The sequence below is a fragment of the Stegodyphus dumicola genome, chromosome 4, assembly GCF_044657685.1.
Source record: "Stegodyphus dumicola isolate Sdum_Otavi_A_Nest chromosome 4, ASM4465768v1".
Lineage (NCBI taxonomy): Eukaryota > Metazoa > Arthropoda > Arachnida > Araneae > Eresidae > Stegodyphus > Stegodyphus dumicola.
In genome coordinates, this window is record NC_140771.1 from 163806953 (window position 1) to 163824433 (window position 17481).

The 17481-nt window shown below is 32.6% G+C and overlaps 1 protein-coding gene across 2 annotated transcripts in view; it reads left to right on the forward strand.

The window, feature by feature from the left end:
- Positions 1 to 17481, forward strand: part of LOC118181225 (uncharacterized) — a 318060-nt gene that overhangs the window by 200777 nt on the left and 99802 nt on the right. The gene's annotated exons all lie outside the window — the stretch shown is intronic.

Below are 17481 nucleotides of genomic sequence, written 5' to 3' on the forward strand. Positions count from 1 at the left end.
GAAGTGCCTTTTTATCATTGTGTTCGAATTCCCGTTGGTTAAACAAAGTCCAATAGAGTTTCAGCAGTAGTCAATGCTATCTCGAGACTATTGTAATTGTCAGTACCTTCTTCAAAATTGTAGGGTTGGGGAAAATGCTTTAAGTTTTAGTGTTGAATTTCGGAAGTTGTTTCATTTTTTGGACATTTCCCGTTATAGGATAAAGTGCGCGAAACAATTTTGTGTAGAAAGATATATGCACCAACTTGATACTTTTATTGAGAAAACATACCTTCGTCGTAAGTTCACATCGGCTGTAATAAAACTTTTCTGAATATTTACGTATATACCTTAGGTTAGTTATTTCAGTAAATTTAAAAAAAAATATGTAAAATGCAGCGCTTAAAAAACTTTTTATTACCAATAGATACCTTCAAAACAGAAACAACTAACCTTAAAGCAAATTAGAAAAAACATATTAAATTTAACGGTGGCCAACTAGCAATGTTAGCACGTAAATTTTGTTTGTGTAAAAAACATTTTTGCCACTTGTCCTTATAATGGAAAAAATGAGCCCAGTTTTTCTTAATCGCTTATAATGAACTACATGCCATACATAATGTGTGAAATCTAATGAATTAAAACTAAAAGTTAACTAGTAAACAATTGCTACAGGAAGATATTACCAAGGTGTGGTACAACACAATATATGACAGAATTATAGCTTTAAATTACGATATTATTTTATAATTTTAATAAGTGTTTATAAAAGTGGTATGGGCCAAAGATTAAATTTTGATTCTTATAGATGTTAGTCATTAATTCAATTATGGCTGTTTTATCTGTCTCTAGAGATCAGTGGTTCTCAACGTCTTTTGCCTTATTCACTTCTTACATCATTCTAAAAGATCATTGTACCCTCTCCTTTACTGAACTAGAAACATTCATTGACATTTATTTAGATTTAGCTAATTTTTAACGGGATTTTTTAAATTAAATTTTCCCTCCTTCCAGCGTACCTTCGTGGTGTCGCCGATAGCACACTCCGCACATATTCGAGATGTCCAGGTTCCAGTCCTGCGAGAGCATTGCACATTTTTCAGGTCTTCTATTTCAAAAATCTAATGACTCTACAAACAAAAATATAGAAAATGTTGCAGGATCAAAACTTGTATAAAAGTAGTTTTTTATATTCATAAAAGCTAAAACTAAATATTTAATGTCTAAACAAAATGCTTACCCTCTGAATTACTATGAAATTCCTGTTGCTTGAGAACACCTGATCTAGAGGAATGAGTTTTGCTATTGATTTTCTTGATATATTCTTTGAAAGGAACTCATTCTATTTTTCTTAGAAATGCATGCAATAAAAAAAGCGTTTTTCACGTGACATTTTGTAGTGCATGTGAACGACGGAATTCAAAATAAATATTGGAATTATAGCATATTTTCATTTCATATAGTATTTTAGAAAGCTTCCAATCGGAATTTTGAAGTTCCTGTTTGATTTTACATACAACACGCAACAAATGGTGGGAGGACTATGTTTTTATCTTTTGAAATATTTCCATGTTTCCTTCTAAAGCATTCTGGTTTATGACACTCAAAGGTTAAGCTGGGATTTAAAACATCAGTTTCAGTGTAATTCCTTCCCTTGCCCGCCCGCGATTTTCTGTTCATCGGATTGCATTCTGGTTTTTCAAGTACCTACAAACTTAGATTTATTACTTTGTTACGTTACTAAAAAACATTTCATTTTACAGAAATAAGAGTAGCATTGGTTTAGCCTTTTTAGCTGATACGATTTTTAACAACTGGTGCAAACGAAGTCAAGTTGTACGTATGTCTTTCCTTCCAAATATTTCTGAAGTTATTGATTAGCTCTAAAAGACATATTTTTTTCGCATTGCGAAGTTTAGTTACAATGCGACCTTGTTGGTCCCAATGCAAGGAATTTCCACTTCAACAGATGTATGATATTTCTTTATATTTTTCTTGTACTTGGGATCATTTTATGGTCCCGATGTACCAACGAATGAGAAAGATCTTATGATTTTGATTAATTACTGAGAGCCGTATTATTCACGTTGCATGTAGTTCGCGTTTCAACAATTAATTTCATAAAATGGTTGAATGATATGCAGCATATTTCAGCATAACAACAGTTAGCACTCAAGGAGAGAGTGTAAATGAATAGGAAAATTGAGCAATGCTTTCGCTGGGACCCGAACTTGGACCTCTCAAATAAGCGCCGAGTGTGCTACCATTACACCACGAAGGCATGCTGAAAGAAGGAAGAAAATAACTTATATAAACTGAACTCAGTGGAGCCACAGTCCTAGCGGGCCATGGCCTGCAGTAGTCCGATATCTGCTTTCCGGACCGTGTACCCCAGGGTGCATGAGCATATGCTGTGGACAAGTGGTCAGCTTCTCGCAAGACCCCCACCCCCGGTGTTACTTTATATACTCTTCCTTTTAAAGGACGATTGGGGATTAGGGGATACAATCGCCAAATCCTGGTGGTGACAAATTATTGATTAGCACCTTTTATTTCGGGCGCCACTGTAGAAGTATTAGGTTCTATAGAATAATTAATTTAGTCCCCAGTCTTTAGAATAATTAATTCAAAACGAAACTCAATATAAAAATTGCTCCATAATTTCGAGATACATTTATACATACACACGTTTTTTATTATTTACATACAACCGCGTTTGTTTAGCGTTTGTTCAAAGCGGATTGGATTTCAAATTGATCACTTCTTTCGATTTCTACTGTGGTAGGAGAAAGTTACATGAAACGCGAAATATAAGATACAGTAGTGTTGTTTTTGATTAAATATTTTTTAAAAACAAATTCGCCTGCTTTTAAATTAATTGTTACCGCTTCTTTGATACATGAACAAAAGTTACCGTATCTAAAATCTATTGAGAAGCCATTATTATTCCCCCTAACTCAACGTTGATTAATCGTCTTATTTTGAAAATTTTAATTAGGTTCAAAAGGTGTGGTTATATAAGAAGCAACATAAATCTCCCTCCGCCATCAAGCGTTCGCTCCAATGTCATGAGTTAGAAATTAATTTCTGCGCTCTAAGAAAAATTTAAAAACTATGCTAAAATATAGTGAGTCCAATGTTTTGCTGGCTTTGATCACATTATTTCTCGTTGCCTAACCGTACAAGGAAAACTGCTACCATTTAATATATGGGCTAGAAAATGAACAAACTTCAAGTAAGTACGAACTGCCTATTGGAACTTAGGAACATTAAATAAATATAATCAAGTGTTATTTCTTTTTTTAATTAATGTGATTATTGCTATTCTTTCTATTGTTCTAGGTGGAAAATATGTTCTTACGATATATATTTCTTACATTTTATACTGTACTTGCAAAAGTGAAAATGAGTATTTTCTTGCAGTTTCATTATTTTATTTCCATGTCAACTAAATTTAATAATTCCTGCCAACTGAGCTTAATAACAATTAAATTGAATCAACGACTTATATATGTTGGAGTTTAGAAAGACATAGAGTTTCGCTTAAAAAATATCCCCGGCAACTTTTCTTTATTCTTGATTCATACACACCAGCTCGGAAAGAATTAAAACTAGACTGAGATGGAGAATACGCATTAATAGAGAAGTGGAGTAAGAAAACGATCTTAAAATAAGCTGTTAGTTAACCTCTTATATTAATATATGTATATTTAATCTCCCTCATATAAAACGTAATATATGTATTATATATATATATATATATATATATATGTACATATATATGTATATATATATATATGTAAAATGTAAAATATCTCTCTATCAAATAATAAATTAATAACAGAATTTTAAGTCGATTTTGTTCTAAAAATAACAGAGCAATAATTTTTCTAATTAAACTCTTGCAATTCTGAAAAAGATCCGTCATCTAATCTCTATTGCGGACTTACCGATGAAATCTGAACCCAACATTTGGACATTTATCTGTCATGTGATCTGAAATGGTATAGAAGGTAATTGCGTCGCAACTCCCTCTCTCTTTTCTTCTGCTCTGGCTTTTCAACCCGCTCCATCTCTTTGCCGCTAGTCACGCAGAGTTTACTTTTCTAATTTCGTCCATTCTTTAAAAAGATGCCAGCTGTATAAAATTATAGGGTGCATAGCGCACCCACGGTGATGGTGCGCATTATCAAGGAATAAAATTATGTGTGTCTTCGAGTGTTATTTTTCTAATTCTGCAGTTAAGCCTCTCCAACGCCAATCCGTTGCAACTTTTCACCAAGTCATCTTATTACATATTTATATTAATCTCCCTCGTGATGAAAGCAAATTTAGAAGTACTGCACGGACACTGAGACGCAGAAATACTGATAGTGAAGCACGCAGATCCATGTTGAAGAGGAAGAATTGTGATTGCGTAGTATGCTGAAATGTTGAATCCATAGTGATTAGGAAACATGTCAGCCAAGTAATATTAAATTCCATTTTTATTTAAATTAACATATGTGGCCACAATTCACTAGGCACTCCAATCGTGCCTATTTCCAGAACATTTAAATTTTTGAAACTGTTGCGATAGGAAGCGAGCACAGCAAAATTACGCCCAAGCAGCATACATAGAAAAGTTAAAAGTGCGCAGTTATTCAACATGGCCGCTCGCCACGAGGAAGGTGTAGAGACATTATGTTATTTCAAAGCAGGAGAGATGAAAAATGAGCAATGCCCTCGCCGGGACTCGAACCACGGACCTCTCGAATATGCGTCGAGCGTGCTGACCACTACAGAGTTTCAGTTCCCTGTAGTTCAAGTTTCGAAAAAGCTACGTCATCAACGTTACGTAAGCCATACGACCTTGAAAAGAAGTAGTCCAGAAATGTTATTAATTTTCTTTAGAATAAAGAAATGAAATGCCCAAATTAAAAATGATGAATTAAGAGACTATTAGTAAATTAAATTATAAAGCTGATTTAAGTATTTTTAATCTTACGCACGCACATATATATATACTAGAACGCCCGGCGGTCATACGAAATGACCACTGTTCTAGATATTATAAATTTTAATTAAAATGATTTGTGCAAAATTGTCTGCTAATTTAAACTGAATTACCCAGGGCAGGCGGCGAGGACGCCTCCTTGCTTACTGTCCCACGGGGTTTCCCCCTTCTACTTGCTTAATTGCTTAAAGTACAGTGCAATGAAGGAAACCACTAGCGGTACATTTCTTAAGAGCCACCGCTAGATCAATAAATAAGGGTGATTTAAATAATAAAATGTTAATTCACATGTCAAAGATCTCTTTGTACACAGCATTTCTTGTGCACATCTTTCGATCATTTTTAAGCTCGCCTTGCAGAGGACCATCCATTATTTTTAATTTTACGTCCGTTCTTTCACGAACTCTTCAACAGCCAACATAAAGTTGAACGTGTCCAAATGCAGGCTCAGGTGAAAAAATGCCAACACGCTTCAGCGTTTGACACTGAGACTTATGGATGGTCATAGCAATGGCAGGTTTTACAGGAAATTGTCTACGTCTCAATTGAAACGGCAACCCTGTGCCGTGGCAACTTCACCCCATTGGCTAGTACAGTTACGCAAGGAACCCATAAACGATCGGCGACAAACAGACACTTAAGCCGCATTTGTATATGGGGTGAAGTAACATCATCTCCTCCGAAACGGTTGGCTCCCGGGCTTAGCGGAGCACACCGTTGGATTCCGCAGGTCTTTGGCACGCCATTTTGACTATTCGCGTCTTCTTGAGACTTTAATTAGCCGAAATAATAATTAAAAACTAAATTTCCCCTACATTTTCCACTTTCTTATTTAGGGTTTCCCTATTAGAGGTATTTTCCTACGTGCCAAATTCTTTTTTCTCGAATATCTACGGAACGGCGCCGAGTTGAAATTCGAGACGCGTATCCTCGGATTCCGAAAAATTCTCCGAATCCATCGATACCGTTCTCATCTTCGTATGATTTTAATCGCCCGAGATATTAATTAAAAACTGCAGAAACGTTAATTTCCGCGCTCATTTTTCCGAGTGGCAACAATAAACTATCGGCGACACACACTTTAGCCGCTTATATATATAAAGATGCTTAACATTTTATGATCAACATAACGCGACGGCCAACGAGCGTTGTTTTATATAGCCTTAAATATTTTAGTTAATTTTTTAGATACAATCCTCATCATTAAATGTAATTTTTTAGTGAAAGCTGCAGCTATGAAAGTACATAGTACGCATGAGTAAAATTGGAAGTTATTTTTGATTCAACGCATAGCAGATATATATGTTTTGTCTGCTTTCTCAATAGCAGTTACTTGTTTTAAAAATAGCTCTGTCATAGCTGTACTTCATAGAAATGGACTTAGATACTTACGTGTTATCGCAACCACCTTAGAAGTCGCCGAATTTTCAGATTGTGCCAAACTCATTCAACCATGCGCATAACTGTTTATCAGGTAATTATGCTCATAACAAACCTTCAAGAAGCGACGTCACCATTTTTGCGTATGTTCCCTTTGTTGTATTTCAAGTTCCAACGGTTTTTACAAATATATTATACTGTTGATGCGTTTGTTACGCAGCCGGTTGTACGTAGGTTTGCACGAGACCGAATCCTTGCAGATCTCTGTTTTTTTTTTTTTTTTTTTTTTTTTTTAAGAGGAAACAGATAACTGTGTACTTGGGGAAAAGAATATTGCGAAAAAAATATGAAAAGATTTGTAGACGAATATTTTTTTAACATATCAGGTAATCCTTATATAATAATTAAAATGTGTATTTTAAATTTTTAAAATATATTTCTTTTCATACGTTGATATTGATAACGTTTGCCGTTTATTTACGATACATATCGATAGTTTAGCAGTCCTTTTAAATTAAGTCTAAAAAATATGTTTAAGTTGTTTTAAAAATTAACCAGATTTCGCCAAAATGATTGCTTTAATACGCAAGTACCTGGATTTACTCGTTCTTTGCCCAACAGTTTGACGGCAGAGCACTCCTTGTTTTTTTAAAAATTGTTACTGATATATGCTTTACGTAATTTTAAGAAATTAAATTACTGACTATTAAAAATATGTGTCGTAGTGCGGCAATAATTTCCTGAAGCTGTAATAATATTTAAAAAATGAAACAGTTACAGCACGAACATATCAAAATTAAAAAAAAAAAAAAAAAAAAAAAAAATACGGGTTTTAGTGATAGACTTAGTCGTCATATCTGTGAGCTGTGGTTCTTAAATTTGTTTCTGCGCCCCGGTGCTCGGTCGCTGAATTTACAGTTGCTGACGTTTCAAACCTTTTCTAATCATTTTTTTTAATATATTGTTTAGGTGCTATCATCTAAGTAACGTTTGTCTTTCGCATGGCAGATGTTTCTTTATTCTTCAGCAACGTTAGAATCTGTCGATTACCTTGGTTATGGATTTGACCGCTAACGTTAAAGTTTTTTATTGCGGAAAGGTGAAAAAATTACTCATCAGCGGAAAAACAAAATTCATAGGTTAACACCAGTGATGGCAAATTGTGCCAACGTTCTAATTTTCTAACCGAGTTTTTTTGTTTGAGTTTGAACTTAATGAAATTGTTCACATTTTATTTTCAGTATGTTATTTTATTGCCAAGTATAACCTTATTCTTTTATTTTAATGATATTTATTCCTGTGTTTATTTACAGTGCATTTTTCTGTTTTGAATACTAATTTGAACGAACGAAATGAATTTATTCTCCAGATTATTCTGTTAAATATAATATGGAATAATATTAATTGTTCCTCTTTGTGTTTAATTAACTCTCTTGGAACTAACTGAGATTTTGCATTAACCGCGTCCATTATCCAGATTAATCGTGAGTTGACATGGTTTCGAAATATGTCAAAATTAACAGCTTTTAGTAATAGGTCTTCAGCTGTTCAAGTTACATACGAATAGGTGAAATTAAAAGCGGTTCAGAGCCAAATGCATCAGCGAAATTTAATTGTTAGTGGTAAAAGACTTGCGCACATTAGCATGTCATACATGTGCCACTGAATCTGGTCCTTCGTGAACGTTGCAGCCCACCAGCGGCCGAGCGGTAAAGTCGCTGAACACTGGTAGTTCGGTCTGAGGTTCGAATCCCGCGAACGGGCTGGCTGCATGGGCGTTTTCGTGGTTTTCCCCATGTGTAACGTGTATACGAGCCAGTGTCCCTTAGAAAGTCCTCCACGAAGGCATCCCTCCGCTTAGGCAGATAGCCCTTGTGTGCTTTGCCGTAATCTCAATAAACCAAACCAAACCGTGAATATTGCAAAACGTTTTATTCACTCTATTAACTTGACAGAATAGTACTGTATGTTATAAAAGCAATCAGGCGCTGGTATTTCTTAATTAAATTATCTAATCAAATTATTATAGCAAAAAATACTGATTTTTTTTTTTTTTTAGTACTTACTCTCAACTTGACATCTTTAGAGGAAAGTGACACTTCATTTAAGATCTTCTTGAAAATTTTATACGCATTTAATAAAAGATAATGTAATATAATTGCAGTGATTTACAATAGAATAATACATGCTGGTTTGTCCTATTATTAACGTTTATGCCAATATATTTAATTACTGTATACCGATAATTAGTGTCATTTATAAAAGAGGTTTCTAATTCCATAGTTATGGACTTCGACTACAAGATTTCTTTTATCCCTGCATGACAAATTACGTCATAGTTTATTGTTATTTCTCGAGACGCACAAAAATTAAAAATGCCCTCATCAGTCCTCGAAGAATAAGAAGCTACTGTTTCAATCTCAGCCTTTTCCTCGTATAAACGAAAAACAGATTATTTTTTCCTCCTTCCAGAACTGCATTTAATTGAATTTAGAATGCTTTCCCCACACCAGAGGCAACCTCCTAATCACAATAGCTTTCCCTAGCTCTGTCTCATCCGACACCTAATTAATATTCAACCTTTTCGTTCACGAATCTGGCAGCAACAAAAGCCGCAAGATTGCGATCTGCGAACCTGGCGGGCCTTTTATACCCGTGAACGTGGCCCCGGCTGTCAGATGCGAGGTATTGATTGTTGCCTATATAACCGCTTTTAATTAAAAACAAAAGAAATAATTTTTTTAAAAAGCAGGAGGATCGTCTGTTAAGTAAAAGAGTGATGAGATAGAATGATGAGATGGATGTAATTAAGAAGTCTTTGTGGATGATGAAGTAGGGAAATTTTATAATGGAAACTATTTACTTGCACTGTTTTTACTGCTTCTTTTCCTTAGAGTATTTTTTCAATCCTTTGTTGCTCCCTTCTTAAAAGTATTTTATTATTATTATTATTATTACTTCCAACGAAATAATTAACTGATAATAACCGTGATACATCTTATTTTATACACTCCTGTACCATTACAGTAGTTTCTTTTAATTATACCAAAAAAAAGGAAGGGGACGAAATCTGCCTTTCCCGAAAGTCCTCCCCCTTCTCCGTAGCAATATTCAAGCTATAATTTTAGTTTTGACATTGGAAATGTTCTTAGCACAGTCATGTCCAAATTTCTGGGCCATTACGTCACGTAACGCTATCCAGCCGTCTAACGTCTACAAGATCTGGATAATGCAGGCACCATAATCAGTCTTTCACCCAGTCTTTCCAGTTTCCAGAGTGATTCTTCGAAACATGTCATAAAGGTCTCTAAGCTTTTAAATTTTAGCTGTATTCGCTTAACATACTGAACAGTAATTAATGCAGTTTGTAATTTTTATCTGCATTTTCTATTGTTAACAATAAATATCTTTTTTATATTTTTGTAATGTTTAAGAATGTTAACTTTTATTACCATTTTCACGTCCGACCGGCCGCAGATTCTCTTTGTCCTGAATAACTGTCAGTACAATCTGATAAATCATCTAAATAAAATTTCACAGTAGCATTTTTTTCGCTCATCGTAAACGGTATTTTTTTTTTTTTTTAAACGGTGTGAAAATGTGGGAGTAACGCACTTAACGCAAGTAAGCAATGTACCTCAATACTACTAATAAAATGCAGATGATATAGCAAATGGCAATTCTTTTTCGCCATGGCTAACAATTGATATGCTATTTTTAGGTAGATCCGAGAAAAAAGAGATTAATAGACTATCGGTAGGTAGGCGTTGGCGAAAAAAAGCCGATTAATAGGCTATCGGTCGGTAGGCCTTGGCGAAAAAAAGCCGATTAATAGGCGATCGGTCGTCAAAGTGTTAATTCAGAGAAATATCTCAATGTTATAAACAAGAGGAAATTACTTTTAAAGATTTACCTGTATTGCCCAACAATTTAATTGAAGAAAAAGTTTATTCGATTACGTAAATTAAATTAGTAATAAAAATTATACTTTTCTTTCCAGCTACTAGTTCGTTCACTGTACTCAATCTGTTTGTTTTTGGTATTCCAGTAGAAGCGAATGTGAAACATCAATGACTGTACACTTGATTTCTTATTACGACTAAACAGTGTAATTTTAACTGGTATTTTGACAATGTTTATAAACTTTTGATTATATATAATTAAAATTACGCCTTACTATAGAAAATTATATATGACAATGACTTCCAAACACTATATATTGCTACTTCAAAATATTTCCTTCCAGGTTTTACGAACCTCTCTCATTTACGATCGTAACACGTGTTGTCATCAATGCCCAGCATTTATTTTTCCCGCCTCATTTTAAATTTTAGCTCAAACCAGCCTTCATTCCTGAGCTTTTTTGAGCTTTTTGAAGCGGGACACGCTAAGCGAAAATGAAGTGGGGAAAAAATTAGGAGATTCGACCATATTCTTGTCGCGATGGCAAGGAATCACAAATTATTATACCGAAGCAAGGAGGCATAAAGCAAGGAGGCATGATCTTGAAATGCCTATTCTAAAGTAAGGTTCCATTCAGACGGTGGTATACATGTTATAGAGGCATAGTTCATGAAGCATAAATGTGAGAGATCCAGTCACACACTGCTAGACAGGATCCAAGCCGTAGCCAATTAGAGAAGCTAAATTTGCGCATTCGCAAATGTGTTTACAACTTTCCCCCTCAATGGGTTTTCTCGCGTTCGCTGTGATTGATCGGCTGCTACACCAGGTCGGCATAAAATTGAAAACTCGTACTTTATGCCAGAACGCCTTAACCAGTTTTTGCATGGAGGTAGGAAGTAAGATGGAGTCGCCCTAAACAGGTTTCTCCCGTACCCTGCTCTGAAGCACCGGCGATCCCTACGTGGTGATCAAAACATTGGGTCATTTACCATTGAGTTCTATGGGATTTGGCGCGTTCGGATGTAAATATTTTGTAATTACGTCGTAAATATACATATAAATGTATATGTTTCCTTTTTCTACAACACTTCAGAGTCCTAAGTATGTGAAAACAACATATTTTTAAACAACATTCCATTCTGAACGGAATTAAATGCTATACTTTTCACAGGACAGTTTTCTCAGAATGGTTTAATTTGAATGAAATATTTTCACAAGTTTTCGTTAATTACATTAGAAAAAAAAATTAAGGTAATTCGATTTTATTCGGTTAAGGTACAAAAATTAAGATCAAAGTTTATTGTATTATTAATATTAAAATTATGCATTATTTCTTTTCTATTTATAGAGCTTCTTCCTAAAATACTTTCTTAAATATGACATGATTTTTTGGCTTCTGAAGCATCTTTTAAATCGAAAAATGCAAGTCAATTTATAATTAATGCTCTATTCAGTTCATTTTAAATTAGAGAATTATTAGGAATTAGCGAAATACTTTAAATAAGTATTTCGCTAATTCCTAATAATTAAATAGGTATTAAATAGTACTTGACTTTCTCTGAACATTTCTAAAAGGGAATAAAATAAGTTTTTTTTTTTTTTTTTTTTTTTTTTTTAAGTATTATTTAAAACTTGTAACTGAGTTATTATAAAATGTAAGGGGAATAATTCTTTTAATTATACTTATCAGATTTTTTTTTTTATCCTTCATTTCAACAATACATATTCCAAAACTCTTTATTACGTTCTTAAGTGCGCATCTCATAGCATTTGCTTTACAATATCTTTTAACAGATTGCTTTCCAATACGAACAATTCTTGCTTAAATAGTTTTATAACGTATTTGTCAACAGGATTTCAATTTATGTTTACAATTCAATATTAAGGTTATTATATATTTAGATAACATTTATAATCATTATAAATTAGATACATTTAATTATTCGATTTCTTCACAGTACTTTCACAGTTGTTTATAAGTGAATAAATTCTTCATTTCAAATGCATTTATAAATAATTTAATGAATATTTAAGTATTTTGTCAAAGGCAGATACATGCTTTTTGCAAGCACATGCATAAATACCCATACATATTTCCTATTTTTCATTTCCGGCATGTGCCGGCATCTTTAATTTCTGTGCATTCACTATACTTTTCGTGTAAAGTAATTTACACTAATTTAGCATACACCCGAAAGTTTTACATAAAAAATATATATGAATATAATTTGAATGAAAATTATAAGTATTATTTTTAATACCCACTCAAAGGTAAGTTTTTCTTCAAAATTCTTCCACGATGGCATCTCTCTCTTTAGGCAGATAGCCCTTGCATGCGTTACTCTATTTAATCTGACCTATGTGCCTAATTACAAATATTTTAACGTACATAATTTTATATTTATAAAACGTGTAAGCCCAAAGTGATTATTTTTCAGATATATAAAATTAAAACGACGGGTTTAAAATGAGCAGCAGTAAAGCCTCTCCTCTAAAAAATTTTGAAAGGTACATGTTACAATAATATATGGATGTGAAAAAATTTGTTTTATTTAAAACATTTTGACGTTTGGAAAATAAAATAAAAGTAGCGAATATTCTATCAAGGGTATCGAAAGACGTATACAATTTTAAATGTACCGTAAGGTATTTTTCATTCTTTAAGCATAACATTTTTCTTAAAATCTATATTTTTGTAGTGCAACAGCTTATAATTTTATAAAACAAATTCATAATCAAAATCGCTGTTGTTAGTTATCGAAAAATAACCAAGATGTGATTTTTGCGTAAATGTCACTAAACTATACAAATTGCTATTATCCATCCCACTATGAATGTTTCTTTCATGCGAAAGTGTCCCTTTTTCGATTTGTATGGAACTGTCGTGTGTCGAAATACTATCAGAACCCTGTCAAGGGAGCTTCTTAATGTAAACAAAGAACACCCCATCTGGTGACCCAAGCCTCAAAGCAGTGCTTCACTTTTAGCGCGGGTTGGTCCCTCCTCCCTTTCCTACCTCCATGAGTTTTTGCCATGGAGGTAGGAAAGAGTTTTTGCCATGGAGGTAGGAAAGCGCGCTAGAAGTGAAGCACTGCTTTGAAGCTTGGGTCACCAGACGGGGTGTTCTTTGTTTACATTAAGAAGCTCCCTTGACAGGGTTCTGATAGTATTTCGACACACGACAGTTCCATACAAATCGAAAAAGGGACACTTTCGCATGAAAGAAACATTCATAGTGGGATGGATAATAGCAATTTGTATAGTTTAGTGACATTTACGCAAAAATCACATCATGGTTATTTTTCGATAACTAACAACAGCGATTTTGATTATGAATTTGTTTTATAAAATTATAAGCTGTTGCACTACAAAAATATAGATTTTAAGAAAAATGTTATGCTTAAAGAATGAAAAATACCTTACGGTTCATTTAAAATTGTATACGTCTTTCGATACCCTTGATAGAGTATTCGCTACTTTTATTTTATTTTCCAAACGTCAAAATGTTTTAAATAAAACAAAATTTTTTCACATCCATATATTATTGTAACATGTACCTTTCAAAATTTTTTAGAGGAGAGGCTTTACTGCTGCTCATTTTAAACCCGTCGTTTTAATTTTATATATCTGAAAAATAATCACTTTGGGCTTACACGTTTTATAAATATAAAATTATGTATGTTAAAATATTTGTAATTAGGCACATAGGTCAGATTAAATAGAGTAACGCATGCAAGGGCTATCTGCCTAAAGAGAGAGATGCCATCGTGGAAGAATTTTGAAGAAAAACTTACCTTTGAGTGGGTATTAAAAATAATACTTATAATTTTCATTCAAATTATATTCATATATATTTTTTATGTAAAACTTTCGGGTGTATGCTAAATTAGTGTAAATTACTTTACACGAAAAGTATAGTGAATGCACAGAAATTAAAGATTTGCACATGCCGGAAATGAAAAATAGGAAATATGTATGGGTATTTATGCATCTGCTTGCAAAAAGCATGTATCTGCCTTTGACAAAATACTTAAATATTCATTAAATTATTTATAAATGCATTTGAAATGAAGAATTTATTCACTTATAAACAATTGTGAAAGTACTGTGAAGAAATCTAATTATTAAATGTATCTAATTTATAATGATTATAAATGTTATCTAAATATATAATAACCTTAATATTGAATTGTAAACATAAACTGAAATGAATGAAACATAAACTGTTGACAAATACGTTATAAAACTATTTAAGCAAGAATTGTTTGTATTGGAAAGCAATCTGTTAAAGCAAATGCTATGAGATGCGCATTTAAGAACGTAATAAAGAGTTTTGGAATATGTATTGTTGAAATGAAGGGTAAAAAAAAAATCTGATAAGTATAATTAAAAGAATTATTCCCCTTACATTTTATAATAACTCAGTTACAAGTTTTAAATAATACTTAAAAAAAAAAAAAAAAAAAAAAAAAAAAGAAACTTATTTTATTCCCTTTCAGAAATGTTCAGAGAAAGTCAAGTACTATTTAATACCTATTTAATTATTAGGAATTAGCGAAATACTTATTTAAAGTATTTCGCTAATTCCTAATAATTCTCTAATTTAAAATGAACCGAATAGAGCATTAATTATAAATTGACTTGAATTTTTCGATTTAAAAGATGCTTCAGAAGCCAAAAAATCATGTCATATTTAAGAAAGTATTTAGGAAGAAGCTCTATAAATAGAAAAGAAATAATGCATAATTTTAATATTAATAATACAATAAACTTTGATCTTAATTTTTGTACCTTAACCGAATAAAATCGAATTACCTTAATTTTTTTTTCTAATGTAATTAACGAAAACTTGTGAAAATATTTCATTCAAATTAAACCATTCTGAAAAAACTGTCCTGTGAAAAGTATAGCATTTAATTCCGTTCAGAATGAAATGTTGTTTAAAAATATGTTGTTTTCACATACTTAGGACTCTGAAGTGTTGTAGAAAAAGAAAATATATACATTTATATGTATATTTGCGACGTAATTACAAAATATTTACACCCGAACGCGTCAAATCCCATAGAACTTAATGGTAAATGACCGAATGTTTTGGTCCCCACGTAGGGATCGCCGGTGCTTCAGAGCAGGGTACGGAGAAACTTGTTTAGGGCGACTCCATCTTACTTCCTACCTCCATGGTTTTTGCGACGTAGCAAGGTCAGGTTACACATCGTTAAATGTAGGAAGCTCTGATGTATTTCTGAGCTGTGATTGGTTTAAAATCGCCTACACGGAAACTATATTTGGCGACAATATCGCCAATGGGAAAAATTAAAGACATGTCTTGTTTTGCAGCTTTTAAATCGTTTTGTCTATGGTACCTTAGTTTGCCGATTGTGATTGAAATTGAAGTGTGTTTGATTAATTATATTTTTGGCAGAATCCTGAATTTATTTTTTATATGCGCATATAATATTACTTTATATTTGCGCTTCCCATGTGTATTGACTGAAATGTTCATCAATTTTTATTTCTATACCGTAAATGATATAACAGTGTATATTATGTTATTACCGATTTAAATTCATGTTCAAAATGTTTTGAAATTACTGTAACAAAAGTGCAAGCTTAGTATTTCGTTTCTTAATTGCTGAAATTTATTAATATTACGTTTACTTTTGTTTCCTTGTTTAATTCAAAAACATGTCTTTAATTTGTACAGAACCGTATTTATGATACGAGCATATGTCATTTTTATGTGTGTTTCAGGCATACTGCATTTCATTACAAACATCAAATCTGTGAAATAAATATGTTGTAAACATACAGGAAATTCACTTTTTATTAACAATATTTATTATTTGTACTACTGTGTCACATTGTAGTACTTGTTACAAAATTTCAAACTTTATTTCATCTTTATTATATGGAAATTAGGCTAAATAATATGATGTAGTGGTTCTTTATGTTCACAGTAACAATTACATTTGTTACTAAATTTTTTATTCATATTATTTATTAATGAATTATCTATTCATTAGGCTAAGAAACTGTCAGAGAAAAATTTTGCACCTAGAAGGGGAGAAATTAGTTATGTTAAATAATTATTATTGTTTCAAATCATTCTTTATCAGCTAGTGCTACGCATATTAAATACTGAAAGGTTAATATATATTACGACCAGAGTCCATTTATTCACGCATAAGACAAATAGCACTTGTAAGCCTCATTTATATTTATGATTTAGAAAGGGCCACTGGGCTGCTCTCACTTATTTCTAATTAGTATCTACACATGCCTTTTCAAGAAAAGAATGAAATAGTGTAACAGCAAGGTATGAATTTGCTGCAACATATTAATGCTAGAGTTTAGAACCAAAATAATTTAAAACAAGTGTAAGAGAAGAACAGAGATTTTAAAAATAACTAAAATTCAACCCTCATATTATAATTTTTGAAATGCAGAGATAAAACTCCTGACTACAAGAGTACGTCAGACACTAAAGTACACCAGATCATCACTCAAAATGCACAATTGTTCTACATCAGTCTCAAGTTGAATTTTGCCTAGAGGGAAAAAATTTTGCATGGATACTTAATCAAAAACAATCAAAATTTCTCTTCTATAAAGGAGAATTCCAATATTTTTCTTTTGCTGGTATATTGGAAATTTACTTCTCCCTACTATAAAACCGATTAAGTACCAGATCTCCTTTTGTAGGAGATGTGTGTGTGTGTTTTCACACGCACACACACATCTCCTACAAAAGGATTCTCCATATTGCTGAGAATGAAAATGCTTTCCATTCAATATATGACAACAGGCATGTGATCTCGGGTAGACCAAACTAAGGCTAGTGCAGCCAAACCAGGTAGCAAGGTTTCTAGAATTCAATAGTGTATTTAAGACTATGTTTTATTCGTATGTTTTCATGTGAGATAGCTTACAGCAGTTAAGAGAAAAAAATAACATATTCCTAGATAGCAGATAAGAATTTTACTATAACGAAATTCTACTGAAATGTGAATTGAAATCAACACGTGTCTAAATTAGACTGATGTATAAGGTTACTTTATTAAGGAATAAAAAGGAAGAGAAATCTGGCATACATATAATTCGTATACAGAAGCACACTGGAATATCTGCTACACTAATATTGTTTTGTTATGTTTAAGCTCTATGTATCCATTCCTTCTAGGATTCAAATATTTGATTATGACAAAGCAATATTAAGT